This window comes from Corylus avellana, chromosome 10 (assembly GCF_965113065.1).
Source record: "Corylus avellana chromosome 10, dhCorAvel1.hap1.2, whole genome shotgun sequence".
Lineage (NCBI taxonomy): Eukaryota > Viridiplantae > Streptophyta > Magnoliopsida > Fagales > Betulaceae > Corylus > Corylus avellana.
Window position 1 is genome coordinate 14,273,743 of NC_142499.1, and position 8,418 is coordinate 14,282,160.

The 8,418-nt window shown below is 37.2% G+C and overlaps 1 pseudogene; it reads left to right on the top strand.

The window, feature by feature from the left end:
* The first annotated feature begins 289 nt into the window (after positions 1-289).
* LOC132162346 (uncharacterized) lies at positions 290-2,790 on the top strand (annotated as a pseudogene).
* Positions 2,791-8,418: the final 5,628 nt, after the last annotated feature.

Below are 8,418 nucleotides of genomic sequence, written 5' to 3' on the forward strand. Positions count from 1 at the left end.
ACATTCATCATTATAAATAGACATCAATTTGATGTAGAACAATTAAACAATACGGCAAAAATTGTAGTATAACTGAAAGTCTGAAAGCTTGAAACTTTAACTGAGCGAAAATTGTTGTGTTACTGTTTAGCCTCTTTAGGCTTTGATCAAATTAAGAGAATAATACATGTTAGTGGTACAACCCATCATAAATAGTTGCATTTGTTCTATATCGGTAATGTATATTGGTAATTCGATCGTCTATCTTACGGGGTTGTGATTTAACTTGAAAATTTTAGGTTCATGCATCATGTCAAAGTTTAAAACTATTGATTTGTTCTTTAAAAGGAAAGAAGCCGACATTTCGAAAAGTAATACACCGTTTGATCTTAATACTGGAACTTCAAATCCCGATGAGCGTCATCTTAAATCTTCAAGGGTTGAAGATGAAGAACATCCTTGCAGAGAAGCTCTAATTGCGGAGACACAAGAGGTTCATTTTGAATTATCCACACATAATGTTGATGAAGTTGATGTTTCTTCTATAGAACATGATCCAGGATTACGTCCTCCGATGTGGGACTATCCAGTCAATCAACGGGATGAAATAAGGCGGGCTTATTTGAAATATGGTCCATATCAACTTATTCTTCGAAAGGAACAATATCCACTTTCTGGACCAGAAAAGCACCCTCGCCGCTTTCAAGCTTCTTGGTTCACACAATTTTCAACTTGGCTTGAGTATTCTTGTTCTACGGATGCTGCATATTGTCTACCATGTTATCTTTTTTCTATGAAAGCACTTGGACGTCCTGGATGAGATGTATTTACTATAAAGGGATTTAGAAGTTGGAAAAGGGTTAATGATGGAAAAAATTGTGCCTTTTTGACTCATATTGGGGAGGATCCTTGTTCACCTCATAATAATGCTGTGAAATATTGTGAGGATTTGCGAAATCAAGCTCAACATATTGATAAAGTATTGAATGCACAAAGTACCGAACAAATTCTAAATAATGGACTTCGTGTGAAAACTTCTATTGATGTTGCTCGGTGGCTTACATTTCAAGGATGTGCTTTAAGAGGTCATGATGAGACTCTTAATTCAAAAAATCGAGGTAATTTTCTTGAGATGATTCAAATTTTGGCATCATATAATGAGAAAGTTGCAAGTGTTGTTTTGGAAAATGCTCCACAATCTACAAAGTATACTTCACATACAATTCAAAAGGAGATTTTGCATGTCATTGCAAGTAAAGCGCGAAATAAAATTCGTGAAGATATTGGAGACTCTAAATTTTGCATTATTGTTGATGAAGCACAAGATGAGTCTAAGAGAGAGCAAATGGCTATTGTTTTGAGATTTGTTGACAAAGATGGTTTTATACAAGAACATTTCTTTGATATAGTTCATGTTAAAGACACATCGGCATTGACTCTAAAGAATGGAATATCTGATGTTCTCTCTCGTTATCTCCTTGATATTCAAAATATCCGTGGACAAGGATATGATGGTACTAGTAACATGCGTGGTGAATGGAAAGGATTACAAGCATTATTTCTTAATGATTGTCCTTGTGCATACTATATTCATTGCTTTGCTCATCGATTACAATTAGCATTGGTTGCTGCATCTAGAGAGGTGGATTCTGTTCATGTGTTCTTCACAAATTTGAATTTTATTATCAATGTGGCCAGTGCTTCATGTAAACGTCATGATCTACTACAAGCTGTTCATGCAACACAAATTGCACATATGCAAGCTATTGGTGAGCTTGAAACTGGAAAAGGGGCTAACCAAATTGGCACTTTGAAACGAGCTGGTGATTCTCGTTGGGGTTCTCATTTTAATTCTATTTGTAGCATGATAAGGATGTTTGATGCTACTTGTACAGTGCTTGAAGATTTTCAAAGAGAAGGAGGTACTTACTCTCAACAAGGAGATGCTAAGGCTGCTTATAAAATGCTTACATCCTTCGAGTTCATATTTATTTTACATTTAATGAAGGAACTCATGGACATTACTAATGTTCTTTGTCAAGTTTTGCAGCAAAAATCTCTAGACATTTTGAATGCTATTCATACACTTTCTATTGCGAAAAAACTTATCCAAAAGTTGAGAGATGATGGTTGGGATAATTTGCTTGAGAACATTGTCTCTTTCTGCAAGAAATCTGAAATTGACATTCCAGATTTGAGTGCTCGTTATATTGAAGGTCGACGTCGTAATCAAAAGAATCACATTACAGTGGAGCATCATTATCATTTTGACATATTCAATACTGCTATCGACTTTCAATTGCAAGAGCTTGATAATAGGTTTGGTGAAAAAGCGATGGAACTTTTGGCACTTAGCTCTGCTTTGGATCCAAAAGATGCTTATAAATTGACGATATATGTATCCTTGTGGAGAAGTATTATCCTCTTGATTTTTCTGAGCAGGAGAAAATTAATTTGAGATATCAGTTGAGGTATTTTGAATCTGATGTCCATACCGATCCGACATTACAAAATTTGTCTTCTATTGCAGAATTATGCCAAGGATTGGCAAAGACAGAAAAATCAAAGACATACTATCTTATTGATAGATTGATTCGTCTTATTTTGACTCTTCCAGTGTCTACAGCAACTACCGAACGAGCATTTTCAGCAATGAAAATTGTTAAAACACGACTATGAAACATAATGGAGGATGATTTTCTTGCAAATAGCTTAGTTCTTTATATTGAAAGAGAAATTGCCGAGAGCTTCGATTTAGATTCAATACTTGATGATTTTGTACTTCTAAAAGACCGTAAAGTGCAATTCTAGACACGTTTTTGTATTTTTGTCTTTTTGATGTAATGCCGACATGTGATATTTCTAATATATCAATTTGAGCACATATTTATGAATTTTTATAGATATTTTTTTGTGATGCATATATTGTATGAATTACCAAATTTTCAGTGTGAAAAAAATTTTTAGGACGCAAAAAAAAAAATTTAGGACGCGAAATTTTTTTTTTACGGCCCCTACATTCTGAAATGTCTGGCTCCGCCACTGGGTGCGATCGAGGCTTCTGCTAGTGCGAACAAGCACACGCCTTGCGCTTGCCTTGGTCTTCGCCTGTAGTGCGCTCGATCGCAGCCCCCCTGCGATCGATCGCACTACCAGAGCCTTCATTTCTTTTCCAAAATAGCTCTTTAAGCCCAAAACTTCCAAGATTGCTTCCTTTTCTTCCAACATCCTACAAAAACAAAGAAAATACATAAAATAACTAAAATGACATAAATTAACCAGAACTAAAGGATTAACAAATGTAAGTTGAAGGCTAAAATATGAATGCTTTAGCACTTAACACACCCCCAAACTTAAATATTGCTAGTCCCTTTGAAATACAAAACTAAAAAGTAAATGGAAAAATAGAAAACAAAAAGATAAATCCATCTTTCGTGGGATGTACGATTGCATTTAGCATATGCAACGAGGCTTTTAAACCCCTAGGGATTCCCTAGAGGATGAGTGGAGTCTCGTGAGGGTTTTCCAGAAATGTTACCCACAAACATCATGCACAGTTCATGTTATCCAAAAATTAAGGAAAACTCAAGATCAAGATTTTCATTTATTTGCAAGCTTAAAGCGATAAACTCCATCTTCTCAATGAATTGGAATCGCAAAGTTTAATTACTTACTAAGGACATGCTAAAACATCACAAGTTCGAAACAGTGTAGAGTGGACTAGCACAAAGTTATGAAGCTTCCAAGTATTTCCAACGTGCAGTGTCTCCATATCTCAAAGTTCACTGAAATCCCTCTTAAAATGAACAACAATGGCATTTTTTTTTTTTGGGTCAGGTTGTGCAATGTTTGGTTCCCTTAAGCTTTATAATTGACACATGTAACGAGTGTTAAGTCAATGACTCCCAAACCAGATGGTTTTAGGGCAATAGGTGTAAAGACACCCCTAGGGCTTACTAGCTCAAATCAAAAAGGCTATGAAACCATACTAACCATGACATTAACCAAATCAAAATTCTTCACCTTTTGACATGAACACTCAATGCTTTGAGGCAAAAGGTCCAGTTACTTTGTGAAAAACTCATCAATGATTTTTTTTTTTCACATATGTATATGCCAAAGTATCCATCTAAGAAGTCACACAGTTTCACCCAAGACATAAAAACACACACATCAGACTTTCATGTCATACCCCACAAATTATGTGCTAATGTGCTTGTGTGATTAGATCAAACATGTGAATTCTTAACTGTCCTAAGCAAGTAAACAAACTTAACAGATTCTATCATCAGATCATGTGTTCAAAATTTTAAGATCCTTAATGAAATCAAACCACAATTCTTTCAAATTAACCAAAATTTTAAGGCAAACATGAACATGCATAAATTTATTTATTTATTAACAACAAACAAACAAAACAAATACATGAAACTGGGACAGAGTGTGTGTAGAGTGTTCCCATACCCCCAAACTTAAATGACACATTGTCCCCAATGTGTCTAAAACATGGAAAGAATTTATCCGGGAGATGGACAAAATGGTCTAGAAAGCATGGCTCATAGCACACCCCCAAACTTAAATCGAAGCACACTTATCCCTGCAAGAAAACACAAAAACAAGTAAAATGAAACAAAACAAAACAAAATATAAAGATGAAGTGAAAAACAACTAAAACAAAATAACAGATAAGTTAACGTCTTCAGCCAGACTATGATTCCCCTCTCATTAAGGTTCTGAAGAAGATGCTCCTGATGGTGGTGCATAAGGGGTAGACTGGAGTGCCAGATCTTCATCTCTTGGTACTAATTTCACTTCAAGATATGGCTTTACTCTGTGTCCATTAACCTTGAATGTGTGATTACTCTCTGGACTGTGAACCTCCAAAGCTCAATGAGGGAACATTTGAGTAATAATATAGGGTCCAGACCATCTTGACTTGAGCTTACCAGGGAAAAGTTTCAATCTTGAATTATAATTTAACACCTTCTATCCTACTTGAAACTCCTTCCTGACCAGTTGTTTGTCATGATATGCTTTGGTCCTTTCCTTGTGGCATGATATGCTTTGGTCCTTTCCTTGTAGAGCTTGGCATTCATATGCATCACGCCTCAATTCCTCCAGTTCTTTGAGTTGTAGCTTCCTCTTGTTACCAGCTTGTTTCATATCAAAGTTAAACTGCTTGATTGCCCAATATGCTTTGTGTTCCAACTCCAATGGTAGATGACATGCTTTCCTAAAGACCAACCGATATGGAGACATATCGATAGGCGTCTTGTAAGCAGTCCTACAAGCCCATAGTGCATCATTCAAGCGTAGACACCAATCCTTCATGTTGGGTTTTACTGTCCTCCCTAGTATGCTTTTGATATCTCTGTTGCTTATCTCCACTTGACCACTGGTTTGAGGATGGTATGGAGTGCCAACCTTATGTGTGATTCCATACTTCTTTATCAAAGAAGCAAAGGCATAATTGTTGAAGTAGCTATCTCCATCACTAATTATTGCTTGTGGCATCCCAAACCTAGTGAAGATGTTGTCCTGCAAAAACTTCACAACCACTTTGTTATCATTAGTCTTTGAGGAGACAGTCTCGACCCATTTAGACACATAATCCACATCCACAAGGATATACAAATAACCATATTAATTAGGAAATGGAATCATGAAGTCAATACCCCATACATTGAAGAGCTCTACCAACTGAATATTTTGCAATGGCATCTAATGTCTGGATGAGATGTTACCTGTCCTCTGACATCTATCACAAGAGCTGCAAAACAAAAAGGCATCCTTAAACACATTAGGCCAATAGAAACTAGATTGTAATACCTTAAGCACTGTTCTCTTGGCCCCAAAGTGTCCTCCACAAGCATATTGATGACAATGTTGCAGAAAGCTCAAATGTTCTTCTTCTAAGACACATCTTCTAATGATTTGATGATGACAAAATTCGAACAGATAAAGGTCATCCCAATGGTATTGTCTAGATATAAACATCAACCTCTTCCTTTCTTGACTAGACATACCTGGAGGAAAAACCTTAGCAGTTATATAATTCACAATATCTGCATACCATTGAAGTTGGACCTCAACTGCAAACAACTTCTCGTCTGGAAAATTTTCATTCAATGGAAGCTCATCTCCTTCTTCCTCATGAAGTAGTCTAGATAGGTGATCTGCTACCACATTCTCACTGCCCTTCTTGTGTCTAATCTCAAGGTCAAACTCTTGTAGTAATAATACCATCTGATCAATCTCGGCTTTTCATCCTTCCTAGCAAACAAATATCTCAAAGCAGCATGATCAGTGAATACAATAACCTTAGAACCAACTAGGTATGATCTAAACTTCTCCAAAGCAAATATGATAGCTAACAATTCTTTCTCAGTGGTAGAATAATTTAGCTAAGTATCATTCAATGTTCTAGAAGCATAATATATGGCATGAGGTACCTTATTGATTCTTTGACCCAAGACAACTCCCAAGGCAAAGTGACTAGCATCACACATGAGCTCAAATGGTAGAGTCCAATCAGGTGCCATCATTATTGATGCAGATGTGAGCAGCATTTTCAGTGTGTTGAAGGTAGTCATGCATTCTTTAGTCCATTCAAACTTGGCCTCCTTCCCTAACAATGCACAGAGGGGTCTAGAGATCTTGGAGAAATCCTTCACGAACCTTCTAATGAACCCAGCATGTCCAAGAAAACTCCTCACCCCCTTCACTGTCAGAGGAGGGGGAAGTTTGGAGATGATGTCAATCTTAGCCTTATCTACCTCAATGTCCTTGCTTGAAATAGAATGACCCAATACAATGCCTTGTTGAACCATGAAGTGGCATTTTTCCCAATTGAGCACTAGGTTGCATTCTTCACATCTCTTGAGAACACTCTTCAGATGGTTGAGGCATTCATCGAAACTAGACAAAAAAAATACTAAAGTCATCCATAAATACCTCAATGGATTTCTCCACCATATCTGAAAAAATGCTCATCATACATCTTTGGAATGTGGCTGGTGCATTGCATAATCCAAATGGCATTCTTCTGTAGGCGAATGTCCCAAAAGGACATGCAAAGGTGGTTTTCTCCTGGTCCTCTGGTGCTATTGCCATCTGATTATAGCCACTGTACCCATCCAAGAAGCAGTAGTAGCTATGGCCAGCTAACCTTTCTAGCATTTGATCAATGAAGGGTAGGGGGAAATGGTCTTTTCTTGTCACCCTGTTCAGCTTTCTGTAATCGATGCATACCCTCTAACTAGTGGTTATTCTTATAGGTATCATCCCATCATCTTCATTCTTCACCACTGTGATCCCACTCTTTTTTGGAACTACTTGGATTGGACTAACCCATTTACTGTCTAAGATGTGGTAGATAATGCCCACATCCAATAGTTTTAATACCTCTGCCTTGACGACCTCCTTTATGTGTGGGTTGAGTCTTCTCTGTGCATCCCTGGTTGGCCTTGCTTCGCCCTCAAGGAAGATTTGGTGCATGCACTTGGCTAGACTTATTCCCTTGATGTCAGCAATGGTCCATCCCAAAGCAGTTTTATGTTCTCTAAGAACTCTCAACAGCTTTTCTTCTTCCCCATAACTCAGATTTGCAGCAATTATGACCAGTAGTATCTTGTTTTCTCCTAAGTAGGCATATGTCAGGTGTTGTGGCAATTGCTTCAATTCCAATTTTTGTGCCTGGACAATAGAAGGGACAAGATTAGTATTAGTAGGCTCAAGAATCTAAAAGGGAGGAGTGTACTTACTTGAATGTTTTGGAGAGGCCTCAAGGAGGTGCACGGTTTCAATGATGTCATCAGTAACATCTTCAGATTCTGGCTCAATGTCCTGCCTTGTGAAACTATAGGTGAGGGTGGCCTCCAATGGATCTTTATGTTGGTCCTACGAAACTGTCTCACTAACACCTTGGATCATACAAACATCAAAACATTCTAAATCATCATGAGGTAATTTCAATGCATCGAATATTTTGAACTCTATTGTCTCACCGTTCACCTTCATACTCACAATACCCTTTTTCACACCTATTGTAGTATCAACAGTTCTCATAAAGGGTTTTCCTAAGATAATAGGTAAAGGTGATGGCATAGGGGATTCTTCCACATCCAATACAATGAAATTAATAGGTAAAATAAATTTACCTACCTTTACCAAAACATCCTCAAGTATACCTAGTGTCTCATATACAGTGTAAGGCATCAAATTAATCCCTGCTCCTAGATCCAGCAGTGCCCTTTCAAAAGAATGGTCTCCTATCCTGCAAGGAATGGTAAAACTACCTGAATCTGTTAGCTTTGGTGGTAATTTTCTTAACAAAACTGCACTTACCTCATCTATTAAGGCCACTGTCTCATGCTCCTGAAACTTCCTTTTATTTGTGCAACAATCTTTTAGAAATTTAGCATATGAGGGAATCTGTTT